The 22,845-nt window shown below is 43.9% G+C and overlaps 1 long non-coding RNA gene across 9 annotated transcripts in view; it reads right to left on the bottom strand.

The window, feature by feature from the left end:
• Positions 1 to 22,845, bottom strand: part of LOC102094206 (uncharacterized) — a 147,828-nt gene that overhangs the window by 62,346 nt on the left and 62,637 nt on the right. For 2 of the 9 annotated variants that reach the window (XR_010466465.1, XR_010466463.1), the window contains exon 1: positions 8,101 to 8,276. The exons of 6 other annotated variants lie outside the window; for them this stretch is intronic. This is a non-coding gene — a long non-coding RNA (uncharacterized LOC102094206). Of the gene's footprint in view, positions 1 to 8,100; positions 8,280 to 22,845 lie in introns of those variants that run through there. One more of the 9 variants, XR_010466437.1, reaches the window with a different exon arrangement.

Raw genomic sequence — 22,845 nt, 5'->3', positions numbered from 1 at the left:
TCTGCCCCCTCCCAGCTTCTTGCAATCCTGGAGAGGCTTGAGTAATTGGAAGGTGCTTCACTACTTAGCAACAACTACAACAACAGAGTAATATCAATGTTATTCTCATTCTAAATCCAAAACCCAGCGCTATAGCAGCTACTAGGAAGAAAATTAACTCTATCCCAGCCAAAACCATGACACGGGGAAGCAAAGGGCAAAAAACATTTTCTGAAGAATCTGAATTGCCATCCCTTGTTGAAGAGGTGTTATTTGTGTCTCCAGGATCAATACAACTGGTCTACAGACACTCTGGAAATAGTACTTGTCCCAGTTTCATGGATTATGTCTTATTTTGAAATACATCTGAAACACTTTAAGAAGATACTCTCTCTGATAGCCACTTTCCAGTCAGATACAACCTTTACCTCTCTATCCAGCAGAAGTTTTATTTCATAGCTCAGCATAAACTTCTACTTAGAGTTTACATGTGGACAAGATATGTAGGTAGATGCTTTACTCCTCGTTAAGCTACTAAGGCTAGTTTTAAAAAGATTTCTTGTAAACACAAGTCTAGGTCTGCTCTCAGAATAGCATGAGTGCTTTACACAGTTTAACAGTCTTGTTCTTTCTAAGCAGCTGCCAAAGCCCTTTGTCTTTCTCAACCTGTTCTGGCTTGCTTGTGCCCAGGTTCTGCAGAGCAGGCACGCGGGACAAGAGCAGCAATAGCATTTCAATTGTAATTCATGTTTCAATAGCTTTCTACATCTTTGGAGAGGCCAAACCATGATGCTCTGGATTCGTGTGGCCACCAGTCCCAGGCCACAGCCCTGGACCAGTCCTGTTGGCCTCTGCCCATCAGACAGGTCTTCAAGGCTACAAAAAGCCCATGAGAGAACGTGCTGCCTGGAGGGAAAGGAGGAGCTGGAGCCCTCCCTAATTCAGCAGTGCACAAAATGAGGGTGACACGTGGCCAGCCATTAACTCCCATTCCCGTACAATACATGTGTCTAAGATAAGCAGATAAAATGGGAGAAGGACAGAAAGACCCATTCAAGTATCAAATGGCCAGCCCTCGGCCAAAACACTTTACGTCACTAGCAGCATCTGTGCAAATTGCCCCACTTTGGGAATCTTTGCAGTTCTGTTGCATAATTCTACTACAACATTAATTAATAACATGCACTAATCTGCACTTAAACTCCCTTTGTACCCAGATGTTGATATGACCCCCAGCTAGTCACTCATGTCCAGGTCGATATATCAGCTGGTAAATTCAGGCAGCTTTCCTCTGCTCAGAAACTAAACATCTCAGGAGCATAAAGCATCTAGTATCTCAAACCACAAATCCCTGGGTATTTTTTGCATCCAACTCCTATCTGTTATTTTGCCATAACTGGGACACACTATGACTTATACCCTCTTACCTGTCACCCTTAATTTTGGTCTGAACGTATGAGATTCAGCTGTGTATTTCAGATGCTACTGGCGTTTCAAAAACCAGTGCAATATGAAGGTTTCCTTAGCAACAGTCGCCATAGGAAGCCCTTTAAAGATGCCTTTCTTGACTCTTGTAATTCTGCTTTTCAGAGACTTATACAGGTAAATCAGATATAAAGTTTTGACATGAACTTACAAAACAGCAGCAGAAAAAATAAGTGTATTGAGTTTGAATGCAAATAACTTATTTCTGAATACACTCTGAAAACACATCTGCCATTTAAGCTCATATTATTATATCCAGCAACTTGCACTGAAAAAGCAGAAGGGCTAACTTTTCAAAAAGAGTAGCAAAGAAGAATTCCTCTCTTCCGAGAAAGCTTGTTTGTGTTATCACCTCTGATAGGAACGGGCCACAGTATATATTCATCATCTGCCATGTTAGCATAATTAAAGAGCTGGTTTATGAACCATTGAACTAGTATGTTCGTTGATGATGCTGTAGGTTTAGTTGCAATTCATACTTTAGTCCATCTTTCATAATAATCTAATAATGAGGTACCAATTAATTATCACAGCTTTGAAAGGAGAGTGTGGAAAATGCCACTGCTTCAGTGATGTCTCCAGCAATATTTTATTTTCTCTTTAATTATATCCTTAAAGCAAATTCAGCCAATATATAGCTGCAGCAAAGCCCCCACTTGTAAACGGCAGGCTAACAGACCATTAATCAATGGGCTCTCTGCAAGGAGACGACTCTTCCATGCTGAGCAAGACACGAGTCTGATTTTACAGGAGGCAGAAGCAATAAAATAGCTGCTGCTAATATCTAAAGTGACGATTCACTGTTACTTGTGTACCTGCCACCATGAAATATTATTGAAATAAGCTGTTTTCAAGCGTGATGCTTTCAACATCAGTACATCAGTATTTCACTGGCCAGGAAAACCCGCCCCTGCTTATGCAGGAAGGTGCTGTTTCTGGAAGAGGCAGGCATCATCAAATATTTTTCTCAGAAAACATAGTTGTTGTCCATGTTAAAGAACTATCCAGATCTCCAAGCAGGACAGGAGCATGGAAGATGAAGTGAAGAGTATGATGAAAAGGCTTTAAATATTTGTTAGGGCAGGGACTCCCTTATACCTCCGCTGTCTTTTGGCTTGGGAGGCTGGCTTTGCCTGCTGCTGTTAAGAACGGTTTCTTTTCCCTTGCAGCCTATGGACAGTGCTCTTTCTCCTAACGCACATTAGCATGTGAACCATTTAATGAATTAAAAACTTCTAGTTGAGGAGACTGTAAACCAATGGCAAAGCCAGGGCTGCAGACAGGAAGAGACAAACTCAGAGCCCCCTTTTGGGAATGAGGCAGATAAGGGCAGCAGGAAAGCCAATGCACAAGGAAGACAGAGCATCTAAGAGCTGTTGGGGGAACTTCCCAGCACGATCAGAAGTGTTGCTAGTATTATTTGCACCAGACAGTTACAATCCTCTGTGCTTGCTGCCCGTTTGCCCAGCAGAAACAAAATTTGGTCTGTAAGACCTGTATGCTTAATTGGAGGAAAAAAATCTAAATTAAGAGCCAGTGGCCTAGGAGAAGTTCTCCTTTTGGGGGAATCGGGTTTTCTACTTGCTGGATCTCCAGAAGCACACATGCAAAAACAATGCTGTCCCACAGCATCCCCGTCCTGCCTCCAAAGCATCAGCGCCTCTCCTCCCTCCTGCAGCTCCGGGCTCTCCAATGGCCCTTCCCGTCCACCCCCGGGGAAGGGAGAGCATCCCACTGGGGCGGCCGCTGCCACCGCGTGCCCTGTACCAGGTGTTGTGATAAGAGAAAACACTTAAACCCCCCAAACGCCTCCAGGTACAACCAGAGCAGAGTATCCCAGAAACGGTTAGAAATTCTTTCAAAGTCCCTTAGCAAATTTAGTTTTCAAAGTAAAGCGTTGTTTGGGACAGGGAGCATGGGTCTAGGGGCAACAGGAGCAGGGCTTTACCATGCTTCCATCACCTAGACTAATGAATGTCAGCTTCTGCATAGGACAATAACACTACGCTCAGACAAAACCTGCCCATTTGGTACAAGCGGCTCTGCCCAAAGGCCAGGTCTCCTCTGCTGTTTACATACGCTTTTAAAAGCCCACTTATCAACAAACACAAGTACATTATATAGATTCGCTTTTTCAAAGTGGCTGGAGTAAAGACTTGTGAGCTTTGAAAGGTCAGTCATGCCTATTGACTGCTCCATCACGCTACTAAAAGCTATTCATAGCAAAAGCACTTGATCACTGAAAAAATATCGATTCAGGCGCTAGAAAATATCACTGGGTAGGACATGAGGAATATTGCAGAGTAGGAGAATTTAAACTCACAAAGAACAATTCATAAAAGCTTTCCACAGCTCATTCTAAAGAAAAAGAATTATCAGATCTTTATTTAATTGCTAACTGTATAAACTACCGCTATATTATTGTTGATTCTAAGGAGAAATATCAACACGTTATCATTTTTTTTTTCCCCACTATGTGATTTCCCCTCTTTGACTTTTCCGTCCCAGAGGAGCCGTTTCCTGCCTTATTGCAACTGTTCATGCCCAGAGAGCCGACTCTCCACATCCATTCCTAAACAAAACCTCGTTTTTCAGCCTCCTGCATCATCCCCAAGATATCTGAGTACACATCAGAATCCACTCAGAACACAGGACAGCACCTTTCAGCACAACATTTTCTTTCGTGTCAGGTCACTGTTTGTTGCAATATGTATTTTATTAAAATTATTACAGGTGCTCATATGTGGGACTAAGCAGATAAAGGTCATCTCCACGGCCTCCACTGCAAATGCAGAAAGCTTTGCAAGCCACAGACGTCAGAAGGTTTCTTGAGCCTGCCAACACACACGGGGCTGCTTCGGGAAGGGGACGTTTAAATGTACTTTTGGACAATTGCATGAATAGACAAAGCGCCAACTTGTCCCTCAGGGGTAAGTTCACAGCTGCAATGTTACCATGGGATGTCATCCTGGAGATATGGAAGATGCTTAATCCAGGATTAAGAGATTACAGTTCCTTCTCCTAGGTTTCCAACATGAAGTCAAGTACAGATCAGTTTCTAAGGCTTGGGAGGCAAACAAGGACAAGTGAAGTAATGCATCCCGTGAATCTGTGCCACGGGCAAAATGTAAATAACTTGTCTTAGTATCATGTGGCATTTTCTTAGGTTAAATTTTGGAAGGTGGGGTGAAGCTGGCCTCAGATAACGTCACAGCCTAACAGATCGTACACTTATGCACAGCAATATGCATCTACCTGGCACTGCTTTTGTTCTGGTTTTGGAATGAAGGCATAGACTGACTGATATGAGCCTCTAAGTGCTTCTCTTTACAAACTCATTAAAGAAATATAAACTGTGTCTTCCAAAGCTGGATGGGCTTGGACAACAGGAAGCAAGGGGCACAGCAAATTCAGTATTTTCCTCCTGGAAAATCCACAAGGAACACCACCGAAAAAAGGTGGCAAGAAAGAGGGAGTTAGCTGATATCTGCAGAAACCGAATCCATCCCCCTTTGGCTCACACATAGCTAGAGAACTTCCCTGCAGGGAACGTGTTAAGTAAAGGATAACATCCGGGGTTTCTACTGCATTACAGACAGAAATTTCCATTAACCTGTTAGTAAATACGGACAAAACGCTTTATGAATTTCTTAGTGGGCATTTTGACTGAGTCATAAAATACAGCACGGTGAAATCCTTTCAGATTTTGCCATTACCAGGATGCAGATCATAAGAAACGAGCCTGCGTGGCAGCTGTGTATACCTGCACCCAGCTCCTTCCAAAGGTTCAGTGGTAGAAAAACCATAAGAAACATAATTAGGACTTTGAAAAGTGTAACTTATGACACTGAATAAAGCATGAACTTGGCTGGTGTTCGCTTTGAAGCTTGAATAACACCTTATGTTTTAGCATTTGCTACACAAGATGTACCTTGATCAGTATCAAAGCAAGGTATCTTCCCCAATGCAGCAGTGATCCTGCAAGTGCTGCTGATGCCCATCAACAAACGCCGTTCAATACCTTCTGAACTAATCAAACAACATGAATTTGGGAATGCGTTTGCACCACTGATCAGAACTCAAGTATACTTGCCAGAAAAATTCTCGGTTTAATTCCCCTCATCAAAACGACTTCCATGGTCGAACAGGCAGTGGAACTGTTGTTTACTGCCCATTGAAAATGCACTCAGTGTTGCTCAAAAATAACCTCCAGGAATGCAGCTCAGTTGATTACTATCACATTGTCTCTTTCTACATTGCTGCAAGAGGCCGCTCGCATGTCAAGCACAAGGGCTACGATTCAGCATCCTTGCAGCCCTCCTCCAACAACCGCCAGCGCGGTGCACAAATTCCCACCTTTTCTGGAGCAGAAAGTCCCTTTTCCCAGCCATAATTATATCTTTAGGGGCTGGATGCTTCTGCAAATACACACGCACTTTCTCAGAGCATGGCTACAAAAGAGAGACAGCAGTGATGGAAACAGGAGCAAAAGAACCTTCAAATCTCATGTTATCATCAGACCAGCCTGGAATGCAAAGACCCCTTGAATCAACGCCTAAATCCCAATGCACTTGGTGCTATACCAGCACATAAATCAGCACAGTCCTTAGGGTCTGACAATGTCATGTTTTGTGTGTGTTTATACTTTGCTGTTCCACCTCTTTCTCCCATCGCTGCCTTTCCCTGTTTGCCCTTTCTCTACTCATCCCACAAACTGGGACAACAAAGACCAAGAAAAATGCTTTTACACTGTGAGAGTTTCATTTCATAAAGGGAAGATCTTGTATTTAATACACTTAGGGAAATTCCAGTTTCTCCATAAGGTTTCACCCTTGCTGATGAAGGAGAAAGACGCATCTGAAGTTATTTACCGCTGGCCACAATGCTCTTGCTGTGCGAGTGGGCGCTGAGCCTCGCCCTTCCCTTTCCTTCCCTTCCCTTCCCTGCACACGTGCCTCTGGACGTTACCTACTCATAAGCCTGTAATGAAGATGTTCTACTCCAAGCCTCTGGGTAAAGAGATTCATAAAGAGAACCACTTCAGAGGGGTTTTGGAGAAAAATGAAATCCTGTCTTCACACACATCCCTGACAATTATTCCCATTTACATCAAGAGAGACGAAGATTTGAGTTCCACTAAACAGCCTCCAAACAACAAAAACAAGGCAACTTCTCATTTCCTGACTCTTGTGCACAGAAATAATCTGTGGAGAACGCATTTTTCACACCAGATAGCAAATGCGTGCTTCTGAAACCTGAAACCATACTCGGTGGCATTGTTTGCTCTATGTTCATTAGAGAAGATTAATCATATAGGGCCAGCTTTTGAAGATGAGCTGAGCAGCACTTGGTTTGCACGCTATTGTACTGAGCATATGTTTTCTGCTACAGTCGGCAGGTGGTACTGGTTTTTTATTGAAAACAATTAACATCAGGGTCAAAATGGTTGGATATTTTATTTTTCTGCTCCAGGTCCGGAGAAACGTAATTAAAAATAATAGGTGCTTAGTTTATTTGTGAACCGCGTGCGTGCCTGGTTGTGTGCATACGGAGCAGTTAAACTACACGCACATTGTGGTGTTTATGCTTCAAAGGCAAATCCACACACTAGAGTTGAAAAGGCCTTTTCCCTCTGAAGTAACGCAAGACAACATCTATAGAAATTTAGCAGTAACTTTTTGCTGCAAGTTCTGTTCCTTAAAAAAAATAAAATAAAATAAAAATTGGTCTTTCTTCTAAAAAGTCTGCATTTCTGCCATTTTCCCCTTCACTCAACAGGACAGAGAGAAACACGACTCTGCTGGGTGCTGAAATGAAACGCAAAAGGCCTCAAACCAAGCAGTTATGGGAATGAGTAATAAGGGTAATACTAGAAGAATATTACAACTGGATTTTCATTTAGAAGGATCTTTACATTCATCGGTTTGCTCAAATGAAGCCTTTAAACTAATGCCTAAGTAGAAAGTAAAATATTCACTTAATTACAGATTACCCTTCCGTCTGAAGCACTTGCAGACAAAATGCAGACTAAATTGAACCAGTATTTTAAGTGCACTTGTATCATCTAGTGCAGACAGAAATGAGATTCAAATCCCCATCAAGCTAAAAAAACACCCAGTTTGTTCAAGCTGATTCACTTCGTTGGGAAAAAATTGTACCAACTATGGGAGAAATCACTAACCTGAAACTAACCTACCAAAAGTGCTGCTTTATGTATTGGGCACCTAAAGCAAGAACAGCAGCTGGTGCCTTGGTCAAACACACTGCCGGACTGGAAGAAAACAAACAGCAGTGTCATGTTTAGCATGAAACCTGTATTAACGTAGCTACTGAAACTATTATGTCCACAGCTCTGTGATTTCTTAACCAGTTTCAATACAGTGCCAATATTACCATGGTTAAGATTTATTTCCTGGCTTAATGTTCTATTTTAAATTTTAATTTCAAGCCATTTTAAACTCAGAATACCAACTATCATTTCAGAAAGCACGTTCATTCAATTACAAAAAAAGGGTCTGAACTTTTGTAGTGATGTGAGCTAGAATCCAGCTGTCAAACCACACAGGCTGGTTTTTCCCCTAGTTAAGAAAAACATACATGGGGGGGGGAAAGAAATAAAAAGCCTCTGAAGTTTACCTGAAGTGAATTTTATTCATAGGGGTTATTTGCCTTGTTTAAGTGAAGGTTATTGAATCTCGGCTATCCCAAGCTCTTAGATGCTCTCTGCAGACGAACACTCAGTCCCTGCAGTGCTTCGGGATCAGCATCCGCGTCGGCTCGGCCACCAGCGCTGTGCCGAGGGCTCCAAGAGGAGCCGAGACCCAGGGACATCCCCCTCTTCCTCCTCCCACTCCAGCCTCTGCACTTACTGTTGTACCCAGGTTCAACTCCTCCCTGCTGGGTGAGGCAGCGACACGCAGGACCTGTTCCCTCTAATGCAGATTCACCCTTGACCCAACATCTAACTAATTCCCATGGCACGGAGCATCTCTGGCTGCGAGGAGGTAACATGGTGATGAGAAACCCCATTCTGATGGGCTGGCTAGGGACAATCTATCCCTTCTGCTTTCGGCAGCCGAGACCAGCTTTTCATCATCATGCACAGAGTCTTTTGTCACTATGACCTTTTTCCAATCTCAAATGCATGTTGTGTGACATTATTTTTAAGAATCCATAAAATAAAGCCATACAATTTCCTTCAAGTAATACATAGGGCTTATCTTATGGCCAAAAGAAAGTCTTTCCCTTTTGTGGGAACTGAGAACTCAGCAAAGTCCCATCAGCACATTGAACGTACAGGGGCCTGTGGGAACACAAGTATTTCCTAAATCACGGTGAGCTGCCCCTCGCCAGGCAGTTCATTACCCCTCACCTCATGTGCAATGACATAGATGACATTTCTCTTTTACCCCAGCATCTTCTGAAGCCAATTAATCTGTTGTACAAATTAACGAGATGAAAGGACAACCTGACAACTAGAAAACCTGGTACAACCAGTATAGAGTATTGAGAAAATTTGTAATCAATAAAAGCAAAGCTATTGATGGATAACAAATGAAGCCAGAAGCCCTGGCATGATAGGCTGATTCAGAGCCACGATTGTCTATTAGCTTTCTGATTATCTTTTAAAAGGCAAAGGCTCTGTGCTGTGTTAAAATACCCTGACAAACACTTGGTGTTAAACCACCCGAGTAGCACATTGCTTTTGAGTGTGTACAGTTAAAACGCACTGCTGCTCATAAAAAAGTCAAGTTTTTATCGCACACACTGCGCTTGCAAAAATCTGATTCATTGTTCTGCAATACCACCTCTGCTGGTGGAACCAAAGGACTCTACGGTAGCTAATACATTATCATTTCAGCAGATGTGCCAGACCAGTGCTATAATTAATTACTCTCACATTGCAGCACCCACCAGCAGCAGGAGCTATGCTTCAGACTCAACCATCTCAAGGGATTCAATGCATTTCCTCTGTTTTAATGTTTTTACGTGTCATATGGTGGTATCTGTGATTCTCTCCCAGAGTCTGTTGGTGCTCACTGAGATGGAGCTCTCTCTGCTCTGATCGTTGGCTCTGGGGATTCGGGAGAACAGGTTGCAATCACTGGGTTTTAAACAGGGGGCTGAAAACTTCATTTGCTACCCCTTCTATAACAAGACCACACTCTAGCTGAAAAGAGACAAGAAATCTCAATATGAAAGCAATTATCCTCCCATCCAGCAACTCACAGGAGCCTTTTATTCCATTTCCTGGCCTTTTATGCTGGATGATCCTTTTCCACGAAGCGGTCAGGCTGGCTGTGGGGAAAGCAAGCTTCACTACCCGAGCTCATCACCCACCAGACTGCTAATTCGGAGAAATTAAAGACCTAACCCCATTCAAAAATTCCAGCCCTTGAATAATACTTGGATGCTGAAGCATCTTCATTATTGTTCCCAAATTTAAATCCTAATCTGCCTCTTGCCAGCTATTTCAAACAGAGATCCTAACTGAAAAAATCAGGAACTGTGGAAGAGATTAGACAGAAACTCTCACCATTGCCTATCCAAAACAGCTCATTTAATTCCCCTGTTTCCTCCCCAGGATCTGCCAAGGCAAATCCACATCTCGGACCAGGACGAAACCGAGATGAGAGCAAAACAGAGAAAATGGACATAGTCCAACTATTGTAGCTATAAAGCAGAGGAACAGATAACTATGATATTGTGTTTACATCATTAAATATGCTTTAATGTAGATGACCGACTTTTAAGAGGATCCTCTGGTCAGACCTACATAACATGGATCATCAACCTTGCTCTTCCTGCTCCTCAGCCTAATGAAGTGCTCTGGCTTAAGAGCACAACCTTGGCTTGGATAAAGCCTTTTTGCTTTTGTTTGGAGTGGAAGCCACAGAAGTCTATTGTTTCACCTGAAAGCTCATTATCAAGGATATTCCACCTCAAATTAAATGTGTGCCATATTTCTTGGCATTTGCCTGACTTAATCTTTTAGCTGCTGCCTCCTGCAAGACACCACAGAATAAAATGCAGAAATAATAATTTTAAAAAATCCTCAATTTATGAACCCTGGTGTAAGAAATGTAAATCCACTGACAGCTGCAGGAAAGTCCTCACTCAGTACGCGTCTCCCAGCTCAAGAGCTGAGCACAGCCATGGACTGTCGGGCAGGCAAGGCAGCTGTGCTGCTGGTGCATAGCTGGCAGCGCCGCAGCCACGTAACGATGACACTCATCCTATCCACACAGAGTGCACAATACAGCTCTTAGTTAAGTGCATCATTATATAACAAGTAGACTCTTAAGTGTCTTGAAGAGAACACGCACCTCTCTGAGGACTGGAAGGAAGTGATCCGCGCTAACACGGCTGCCTAAAGGGCAGCCTGCGCTCAAAACCCGGTTTTCCATACAACAGGGACCTCAAAGACCCACAGACTCAGCTCCATGTGGACCAGGGGTTCCAAGCCCACTGGTGCCCATGCGCCGTTGCACTTTATGCGAGCAGACAGCATTTCTCTTGCCCCATGCCAGCCCTGATCCCATTTCCACCCCACATCACCACCTCCTCTGACAGTCCCGACCAAGGCACGCATGCTGCTGGCCCCACTGCCATCAGTGCCCTATTTCACCCAAGCATAAGCCAGCCTTCTTCTGGCCTCCTCCTGTTCTTCCCCAATAATCTTTCCTCTTCTTACCACACGCCGCAAGTGTCATTGCAAATAAAAGCTCAGACAAAACCACCCCGGCCCCCGCCAGCCCCCTTAAACTCCCATTCTAAAATCTCATGCACAAAATGCTCTTTGGCCCAAGGGGGCCACAAATCAATATGCAGTTTTTGAGCCGAGTATTTAGTGTTCCTTGTAGGCTCTAGTGACTTAAAACTGTAAAGAATGAGCTAGGGCTGTTTTGTCGCCATTTATTATGTTGATTGTGTATTTATTCCTCGAAGCAGGATTCTGCTTAATGTTCTGTGCTTTGAAAAAGCCTGGCAGCTGGTGTAAATGAGTTATAGACCCATTTGCCACCAAATCAAAGCCCAGAGCCAGATCAAAGCCAGATAAAAAAAGCCACCCTTTTTCTGTCACAGCCTGGACGGCTCCTTCTCTGCCCTGTAAATAAAATTGATATTATTTCATCCAACTTCTATTTTCTCCTGATCAAAATATGATTATGTCTAATGCTATCCTGTCCAGGGCACTGAAGTTATACGAGATGTGAAAGCTTATTGATGTATTCAATTACTGGATGCTGCTCCATTGTCTGCTGAGCAGAGCTGCTCAGTTATCGGTTCTTTAGAGCCGTACACTTCTGCCTAACAGAGTCATCACTCCCACAATTACCTGCTTGATGGATGGAAAACAGAAATATCTCATGAGTCCAATGCTGTTATCAGCTCTTCTCCATCTCTGAAATTGCTTTATATTAATGAGATTAGGGCTATGGAAGAGGTATCACAAGGTTTAATTATTTATACTTTTCCTCCTATGGTAGCAACACTCATGTTTCTTGATCTGCATGATGATTTTTCTATAGCACAGCATTTCCACAGTAAGAACTGGATGAAAAGCAGTGAAATGTACTCTTTCTAAAGGCTTATGTAACTAGGGCTTACATATCCATTTTCCTACTATCTAGACATACAGTGCATACACCACAATCACCGTCACAAGAATCTTTAGTAGAACCTGCACTGAAAATTAAGAGACACCTTTGCGTTTAATTAGGCTGAAACATGCAGGCTAAGCTCTCAGTAGCTACATAATCAACTGCAGGTATCTATACTATTTATAAACACGCTGACATTTTTCTCCCTATAGCTTTCCAGCAACAGCTAATGCGACTGAGTCACGAGTCGGCACGTGCAGAATCCCCCTCTCCAAATGCCAATGCCCTCTCACCTGTGCTGCTTTCCTCGGAGCTCTAGTTGCAGGTTTTGTGACCGCTGGTGTTGCATTTTTGCCCTTGCCTTGGCCTTCTAGGAGATTTTTTCATCAAATGGCAACACCTTTTATTACATTTACTCTGATAAAATAGACAAGGAGAACTTTCCCCAGGGTTGTTCTGCATTGCCATCCCTACAGTAAGCACTGAGATTAGGAGAACTTTCCCCATGGCTGTTCTGCATTGCCATCCCTACAGTAAGCACTGAGATTTTAGTACAGACCGATACAGCTGTGAGCCAGCACAACTGCCCTACAGGATGTTGAGGCTGGTTCTAGGCTTATTATTATTTGTGTTACACAAAAAAAAAGCATTTTGGCTTCATCACCATTAAACAGAGCAAGTTTCAATCCCACGAGGAAGGAATTGTTGTGGAAGTGGGGCTCATGGAAATGACCCTGTAAATACAACAACCTGAAAATAAAGTGTCGCTTCCACGGAGCTGATTTTCAGCAGCGTTCCTCTCTCAGCTCATCATCCCGCAGCCGGCTGACTGCCGTCACCTCCGCTAGACAGAGCGGATGACAGCAGTAATCTTTGCTTCAGAGCTGACAGTGTGTTTTATGAGATCTTGGCACGGCGTAAGCAGTATTACTTGGTATCACTGGCATATAGCTTGAGGTGCTCACACCAACGCCAGAGATAACCACATCTTCCCTCTAGACCCCACATTTATTTTGGATGCACTAATATAGCCTTGTTGCCAGCATTCAGTCTGCTGTAACATTTAAGGAAGGAGATCTGTTACACTTGAGATCAATACTGTATTTCACACACAAAAGCAGAATAAGCATTATTCAAATCAATACAGATAAAATCCTGGGACAACAGCTTTGAAGGCATCTGCATTTATGTCATTATTAGTCTCTTTGGACTTGTGCTTTTCTCTGTATCTCAAATGTTGTTTCCTTCTTTACTCAGCCTGTAACTCTACTGTAATAAACCGGGACTCAAGATGGTTCATCAGTGTCTGTTTAGAAAGCATATGTTATCCTGTGAAGTGGAACTACCATGACATTTTCAGAAAGATATGAATAACCACACATCATTAAAACCGTTGATTGAAACCGTGCTTTGCCACGACATTTTTAATTCATGGCATAAGTGAAAAATCTCCCTAGGAAAGGGAAAACATTAAAAAAAAGCACAAAACAACCCCACCCAAACCCCAGAGTGTTACACCCAAACGCTTCTGTCTGCTTACATGTGAAATAAAGGAAGGAGCTCCTAGCAAAGCCAATAGCGAAACTTCCATTGATCTCAGTGGGATCAGGTTTACTAAAGTTGTGGTGCTTTTCTAAGGAATAAAGACTGTATGTTGCCTTTGGAAGAGAGCTCAAGGCTCCTTTCTGTCACACGTGGCATCTTTTGGTAGCTCTACATTCTTCTCATTGAAAAGCTGCTTTATTTTGCTGAATTCAGATATCAGCCTACTCTTTGTTAAAAAAAAAAAAAAACCAAACCAGTAATTTCATGCGATGTACATGCTGGGAATAAATCTGTTTGTTTATAGAAATTGCTAAGATTCAGGAGTGGGAGAAAATGAAAGAACAGAGTTTAGCCAGCATAGAGCAGAGGAAAACTTGCGTAACAGAGTATGGAGCAAGTTCTCCTCATTGCCCATGTGGTGGGAGCTGATGGATTTATCACCTCTGCAGGCAACCCCTACTGCACTTGAATCGAGTGCATCTGAAACACGGGCTGCAATTTCAAACGGGCCAGGAGAGCCCTCAGCAACGCCAAGACTCTGCTTATTTCCAAACACATCTTCTCTAAACACGAAACCACTGGCTAGGAAAGTGCAGTCATTTCCAAGCGGGTATCTTAGTGACCAACAGGAATGGAACTAATACATGACACGGAATAGCGTTTCACATCCTGCATGCCAAGCAGTAGTATTTTAAGAAAGATTAATTCCTGTAAAGTTAAACTGACCTTTGTTTTAATTAAAAAATAGTAAGAGGAATGCTGTGTGTGGAATTAACACTTCAGCATCATACACACGGACCGCTGTATCCTCCAAGCCGTCCTGCCTGCGTCTTCCCCCTTCCCTGCATGAGTCTCTGCAGCATCTTTGGGGAGAAAGGAGAAAGGAAATTTCTGAAAAGTACGTGGTTTTCTGTTAAAGGAGCTTTCCTTGGAGAAAGCCAACTTGTTCTGATTGCTTTTGGTTTACAAAAACAAGAAGTTGACATTTTCTGCAGGAAGTACAGCATTTTCTGATTAGCTCTAATAGCCGCCTTTGGGAGATACTGCAATTTATCGCAGCGTTTGGAGTAGCTGAGTGTCATTAATTGCCATTCACTAGGGTATTAGAAGCACTTGGTACCTGGTGAAGACGGGAGCTGGAAATGAGCGTGCGGGCCAGGACCCAGCAGAACAGCCCAGCACACAGCTGAGATGAACACAAACCCCCTGGGCTGGCTTGACCTGGAACTGTGCTTTGGAAACCTCGCCAGGTGTGGCAGACCAAGCGCTGTTTTGAGTATCTGTTAGCGAAATACGGGTCCATTATTTGTTTCTCTAATTTCAGAAGCCAGGCGTTTATTTTAATAAAGTGCTGCTAGAAAGTTTTCCATTTTCCCCACTGCATCACACTTTCCTTGCTTCAAGTTTCTCAAATCTACTGCCTCCAAACTAAATATATCTCAGCCTGTTATTAAAAACACATAATTTTGTTACCCCGATAAACCAGATCTTGATAATGCCAAAGCTACAGTGATATGTAATTCTTGTCAAAAGAGTCACTTATTTCATTTCCCATCCTCAGAGATGTGCTCTCTAAGTTGGTTTCTGATGGAAACAAATGAAGGGGATGATTTGTCTTGAATAATAAAGCACCTGCAGCTGTTTGTAGCATTTAGAATGATGGCTTATCATTAGTAGAAACGCTTACATATTCCAAGCACCCTACATGCCTTGCAGGTAGGATGCCAGGGTTTCTGTCATTTACCTTAGTTCCTCATCATTTTCCAATAACAGTAACATCAAGGATGCAGCACATACATCACCTGCCCAGGAGTCTGCATTTGCTCTGGATACTGGCCTTTAATAAGTCCCCTCTGCGCCCCACAAAACATCAATACAAAGGATTTCCTTAGACTTGAGTCAGGTAAAAGCCATAGAGCAGAACGTCCCTCTGGGCGCGGGAGGCAGCGGGCATGGCTGGAGCCCGCTCTGCGACACTAAAGAACTTCAGCAAACATTTTAAAAGCAACTGCACGTGCAGATATTCCCCAGGCTGGCAAAGCTTTGCAGACCAGCTGCCAGGTTTGCCTGTCGTTGCTCTTCTCCGTCCCAGCGAGGCGAGACCCGTGCACGTGTTCCGTGCAGACCCGGGCACGAAGCTGCAGTAACGCCGGGAACTGGACGTGGGGCTGTGCCAGCCAACTGATGGGGAGCTGGCGGCAGCTCTTACAGTGTATTCATACAGCGAGCAACTCAGCTTCATTCAAAATAGATTAACTCATTACAGAAAGCAGAATAAGAAATCGCACGGGAACGAGCGAGGTATTTTGAGGGGAGTTAATGCACTCTAAAATACCATGAAGCTCACGTATGACAGGAAAGGATGAATTTGTAGCAGTATAATTTACAATTTATAAAGTTCAAATAATTACATATGAATCGCTAAAATATTCATTAAGGGAACACAAGATCCCTTTACTTTATAGGATAGTTTTAGTTTTTCAGCAGTTCCATAAACACAGCCAGGTGAATGAGCTACTTGTCACCACCACTCAAATCTCCGGTGATCTATTAAGAAATAAAAACTCCGTCCAGCTAGTGTTTCACGTAGTTGCATCTTTGAGTCAGCATCATCTCTAACTGCAAATTCCCATTACAGCTCCAGCACAAAGTTAATACTGGATCAATTGCTATAATTAACAAGATCAATAATAGGTTAACAATAATGCATTTTTCCTCTTTGGATAAGCTGTGCTCATTCACATAGCCTTAAGCTCAGACTTATCCACAGCTGAACACAGCGACATCAACAAGAAGGCTCAAGGCACCAGGGCGGGCACAGAAGAGCCTTTCTGCCAGTACTTACAGGAGTCCCATCCCCAGCTCAGTCCAACATCCCGGCTTTGCCTAGGACGGGCAGTAATCAAAGACCAAAGTCTAACAGGCATAATTTTCACCGCCCTCCGTGCAGTCCCATGCAGTCACACTGTGGTCACACAGTGCAGCTGGACCTGCTGCTGTTTTCAGCACGATGGTCACTACATTGGGTTGCTGTGTCTCTGGGCACCCTGCACAGCTTCGCTTGGCCTGTTCTCAGTTTATTTCGGTTTAGACACCTCTGTCTTTTATTTCCTCCTACACAGGAAAGACTATTCCCAATTCCTCTGTGCCTGCTTTTTCACCCTCCCAAGCCTCTGCTCCTTCCAAGAAGCAATACTCTCACAGACATTGCAAATAAAACCTTATTGCCCTGCCAGTCCAGACCCACTCCCACCCCCCTGGAGACACCCTGAAGCATGCTCCTCAAGCCAATTTTACATTTGCTGTATGCCATGTACTATGCCTCATCATCCTAGCCCACGACTGCTCTCCCCCAGAAGACCTGAGGAATGAAGGAGGGCAGCTGCCTAACCTCCTCTTTGGCAACACAAGGCTCTGTGCTGCAGAGGAAGGGAGTAGCTTTGGATCAACGCAACCAGTTTTCCCAATCAGCTCAGGGATAGAGCAGAAATGCCACCAATTAAGCAACACTCTGCAGACAGCAAGACACCGCACTCCCTTGCTGAATGGCTGACTTGAGTAGTCAGGAGATTGCTTGGCTGTATTTGTACTTTCAGTAGGAAAACCTGAGAGCTTGTGTTCAACAGCCTGCAAGTCTCCTGGTGTCCTCTCCTGCTTCCTCTGCGCGCCCTGCCAGGGCAAGGTGGGGGCTCTGGAGGCATCACTGAGCACTCCAGCCTTCAGATGCACCATCAGGGGCCTTGCAGCAGAGGCCAGCAGTGCTGCATGCTTCTCGGTCAGCACTGACCTCCTGCTGGCTTTCTGGCCACAGCACCCTGTCCCAGTTGGGACAAGCCACAGTCTCTGATTGTCTTTCTGTTCCCGCAGAGACAATGCAACCACTGGCTGTCCTCACCACCCCTTCAGCATCCCACCCAAAGGGGCTCAGAGCAGGCAGGGGAGAGGGGGACGAGCTCCTGGAGAGGGGTGAGGGCTGTGCAGGACCTCCGTCCTCCAGGATGCTGCACGGAAACCACCCTCAGTGCTGGGAAAGGAGCAGAACCTCATGAGCATGTCTCCTGGGCCACGTCCAGGAGCTGAGGGAATGGCTCTTCTCCCTTGCTTGGTGTATGGAAACAGCCACATTCATGTATGGAGTTAAGTGAGAGAAACCACCAAATGATAGGGGAAACTCTCCTTCCTGTGCTCCTCTTCTGAAGATACATGAAATCATAGAAAAGTAGTGCTTGAGTAATCACCTAATATATGTCCTCAACTCCAAATCAACAGCAAATCTATTTCTAGCAGCTGTTTGTCTAATCTGTCCTTAAAAAAATAAAAAAAAAAGCACTGAGGATGGAGGTATTTTTTCACCCTGCTTGGTTAGACTCTGCATAAAAGTTAAGAGATTTTAGGTGACAGCTTGCAAGCTGCGAGAGCAGCAGCAAATTTCGCAAGCCTGTGCACAGGACTATTATCATATTCCAATATTATTGGCCTTTACTTCTGCTGTGGGTTGCTGAACTAATATGAAATTCTGATTGAATTTGTGCTGCCAGTGGAAAAGCTGGAAATGAGCAAACACACCGAGAGCAGGCTGTGTGTGCTGAGCACCGGGCAAGGGAAACGCCTGCAGAGACGCTGCAGCGCAAACAAGCTCTGCCAGGCCCGCCAGAACTGTGGGAACGTCCGCCCTCCGCTGCGGGGATCCCTCCGTGGCGTGAAGCCAGCGAGCAACACATCACCTAACGGCCATTGGAATGAGAGGAGAACGGAGAAGAAAGGCAGAGAGAAAGGGATTATTCCAGAAGCTTTCCTCACACTATAAGGTTTTTCTGCTTTATAGGAAGTATCGTATCACTCTGAGCTTATACAACTGGAGCTTTCCGCACGGCCTGTCAGAGTTTGCAGTTTGGGTTTATTTCCATGCAGTTTCCCGTGTCTTTGGCACAACCTCGAGAACCCTTCCCTGGGTTTCAGGGAAGCAGCTTGTCTGAAGCGCACCTTCTACAAGATGTTTTGGCTTCCTTCCACAGGCCTCTGGTCTCCGTGTTGAGGTCAGTAACCGAAGACATGCCAGTTTTACAGGGCTCATGTAGTTGCTTTGGGCCCCCAAAGGCTTCTTCTCTTGTGCTAAAGCAAGAACATTTTCCATGGTCTCACACAAGAGCTGCTTCCTTCAAGAGCAAGGAGAGCTCGTGGGCAATGTCCAGAGGCCGTGCCACCCACCCCAGGCAGGGACACAACCTCATGATGCCAAGTGAACCAACACTAAATATTACACATCAGTAATGGCCTCTTCCTTGCTCTCAGCCTGCTCGGTCTATCCTGAAAAAACGCATCCTTCAAGGTAGTGCTGCAGACAGACGTGAATGCGTACATCTCTTGTAAGTTAGAGAATCTTTTCGGTTGGAAAGACCTTTAAGATCATCAAGTCCAACCTTTAAGACTGAGTCCTTAACCAATGTCTTCAAATGGTTATTAAATCTAAGCAGGAGTCACACGACGTTTCCCATAGGATTGTCTGTTGAAAACCCCCTGTATTTTCTAAGCCAATGTAATAACATTAAGACAGAAATAGCCGGGCGAGAAGAGTCCCTTAGTTGTCTCACTGCAGCCACAACACAGCAGGGCAAAATTCTGTCCCTTAAAGACATTGCAACCAGCATGTAGGCAGGAGCTCAGGGTGCACCGAGAAATAACCGCCTGGAGAAAACACAGTTGGAGGGACACATTCGCGAACATTTGCAGGCATCTGGAAGCCAGTCAAGCCTCCTCACACCTCAGGCAGGCACCCCGGAAGGTAATAACCACCTTCACTATTATTTTTGTTTGCTCCCAAGTGATGACTGTGCATGAGCAACGCAGAAGTACAATTCTGGATTACTCACAGTACTCAAACGCCTCCACAAAAGCGCTGGCCCATCTTGTGATCATGCTGGCTCTTGGATTAGGATCACAGAGTGGAAATTAGGATTAGGAGTAGAGCAGGAAGAGTCAGGACACATATTAGAATCCTCTTTTATTATTATTGTTTTGGTTCGGGAGACCAGCGGTCGGTCCCCAGCTCTTGTATAGGTTGGGAACCAGGCCATTTTATTTCCCTCTGACTCAGTTTTCCACACAGGAGCAAGAAGCTGATTTTCAAAATAGGTCATTAAGATAAAATGAACAACATTTGAATTGCTTAGCTATTATTGTGATGTGAGCAGAAAAATAGCTCAAGGCAGTGTTCATTTAAAGGTGTAGGGCAAACCAGCTTGCTAGATCAAAACAAGAAAATCTAATTTCGAATCAGAAAGGTATTTTTTATTTAATTATCTCGCCATTAACGCTTTCACTTGTTCTTTTTTTCAAAGGACGACGTTCAGTTCCCTGAAGTGATTCTGCAGAAGCCTCTTTCAAACCTTAATTTCTTTCAATGAACCAGCCAATTTCAAGACTAAATAATAATTACAACTGTCATTCATTCAGAAAAGCAATTTAATTTTGATCAGGTCCTACCTCTCAGCCTTGAATTAAATTAAGATAGGCCACGATTTTTGAATGTAGTTACTTCTAAAATGGAAGAGATCTTGCTGCCCACAAGAGACATGTGAACTCTTCCCACACCAAAAATTCATGTTAGATAGTTGGTACTTGAAACACAATTATCATTAAAGTGGATTGTAGCATTCATGTCCTGGAAACATGAAGAATAGAGACTAATGGATTAATCCATGGAGAGTGCCACAGTGATTTCACCTTGTCCCCTATAGAACAGGCCTCCTGCAACCCTCCTTCCTTCATTCAGCTTCTAGCAGACGAGGATGCTCTGGCTGAAGAGAATTCACTGAAATCAAAGCAGCCAAGAATCCTAAACAAGCTTCTCTCCAGCTGTATATTGCGACAGAAGTAACGGCTCATTTGACTTTGCTCCAGTAAGTCCAGAACTACCTTATATCTTATAATATCTTCATCTAAAAAAAATCTGCTTCTGAAAAATACGTTTCCAATATTTACATTAGATACATTTTAATGAAAGTGCACCATAAAACTAAAAAAGCCTGCAGCCAGGAAAAGCCTCAATTGCGTAGTATTAAACACCCGAGATTAGGTGGAATCTAATTTCATTTTTTCCAGCTGTAATAATTAAAAAATAATTTCAGGTGATAGCATTGATCAACATGTACTTTCCTAAAAGGAGAATGTGTTGAATGTTTGTCTGTATTTTAAAGCCCCTGTGATCAAGCCAGGAATTCGACATCTGCACGTGAAAAGTTCTGCAGAAGAACGCTCTCACTAACGCCACTAACCCTGCTGCTTAGCATGGTGACCAGTGAACAAAGGACTCCGCATTACACACGCTTCATTTCACCAATTATCTGTCTTAAGTATATGCACCTTAGACACTAGCTATATTTAGAGATGGACTCTGTAAAGATCACAAAAGTGATTAAACAACTTGGGCTCTCAATAGCAGGTGACAAGAGTCACTGATGCAGGGGATCACTTCGCATCCAACGTTCCCAGTTCCATTGCCCATGACCTTGGAGGAAGAAGTCACTATTTGTGCTGTAAAACTCTTATTTCAATCAACATCTCTGCTTTGCTGCTGGAACAGAGGTTTATGGGACCATAAGGTATCTGGGAAGGTCACAGAGATCACGCAGATACAGCAACAAAGCACAAATCATGCTTATGTCATCTGTGATCTAATGGTAACTGCTTCCAAGGAGAGAGGACCCACAGCTTCCCTCGGACAGGACACTGCTTGGCAACCCTTCCTGCAAAGGCTGCTTTTGCTGCTGCCTAACTTGAAATATTTCCTGCTTTAATTGCCTGTAACATCTCCAGGTTTATTAACTGAGGACATGAACAAGTAACCACCTTTCTCCTTTACAGCAATTCTATGCAACTAGAGGTCTCTCCCCATCTTTCCTCTAGGCAAAAGAGCCTCTATTTCTGTCTTTCCTCGGAGGTCACGTTTTCCAGACCCCTCAACATAGTCATTGCTCTCTCAGGGGATGCACAACCTTCTCGCAGCGCTGTGCCCGTACCCTTAGGGCAGCATTTCCCATGTGCTACCTGTCAATACAACAGTGACACCAGACTTCCCAGCAAGTTATCCAGGTTGGCCACAGCCCGGAAGCAACTTGTCCCTTCTTTTCCCAACTGTGGTACCAAAAGCACCTGATCACTATAGCTGCAGGTTCGTGAAGCAGAAGGGAACATGCAGCTCACACAGAAGAATTATTAAAATAAGCTTTACAATTGAATCTAAAGTTAATTGCATTTTTTCTTCCAAACTTTCTATGCGTAACCTCAACAATTTCCTACAACGATCCCTGTAGGCCCCTGCAAAAGTTTCCTTTTTCATCACCTCGGTTAGTTTGGCATCTGTTCTACATTGCAAGTTCCCAGCTCCCTTCTTGAGCTTTTCCATATACCCTTGTTCAGAAAGTTCTCCGTCTGCCTCCCAAAGCTCCTCTAAAGAGCACCCAGTTGCTTCCCATGAAGTAGCAAATTCTTCTTTCCTCCCTAAACTCCACCTGACCCCAAGTGCAGCAGTCACTGCAGCCTGCACAGCCACCATCCTTCCAGCTGCCCAGCTACACCCTCCATGACTCATAAAAAACCTCTATATACTGATCCATGAACGTATAAATCAACACTTCCACCTAAAACAGCTGTGATCACACATCAGGTAGGTGTATAACCCAGCAGGAAGATCTGGGGGCAAGATGCGTCTGGCACAACATTGACTGAAGTTGTGTGCAATAGGTCAAAGCTTCTGGAGCTTTGGAAAGAGCTGAGTATTTTCACACTGATGAACAATGTCATTTTGGAGGGGTCTGCAGTGTCCTAGCACAGACCCGCCACAAATAACTATGAGACTTGGATAAAAACGTGACTCAAGATCACAAAATGAACGCCAGGAGCATGAATTGTCCTTGGGTACAGGTTGGCTGGCTCAGCTATGGCGGCTGTTTGAGCCACACACGTCGAGCGTGTAAGATTTCAATTAGCAAGTCACTGCATAAACAAGATGCACTTCTAAAACCGAGTATTAAAATGTGTGGCTTCAGTTCAACTGAGTACATAATTCTACTTCTACCAGATTTTTGCCCTGCAGCCAGATTGAAAGATTTAGGTCAAAAAAAAAAATTGATCACAGTTTACTATAGAAAATATAGACGGTTCACAACTTGTCTTGTAATACCACTATGGAATATTGGGGCAAAGTAGTACCTTTACAGTAAGAAAACTGCAG

This window comes from Columba livia, chromosome 15 (genome assembly GCF_036013475.1).
Source record: "Columba livia isolate bColLiv1 breed racing homer chromosome 15, bColLiv1.pat.W.v2, whole genome shotgun sequence".
NCBI classification, from domain to species: Eukaryota; Metazoa; Chordata; class Aves; order Columbiformes; family Columbidae; genus Columba; species Columba livia.
The sequence above is the reverse complement of the archived record's forward strand: the minus strand, read 5'-3'. Positions and strand labels throughout refer to the sequence as shown.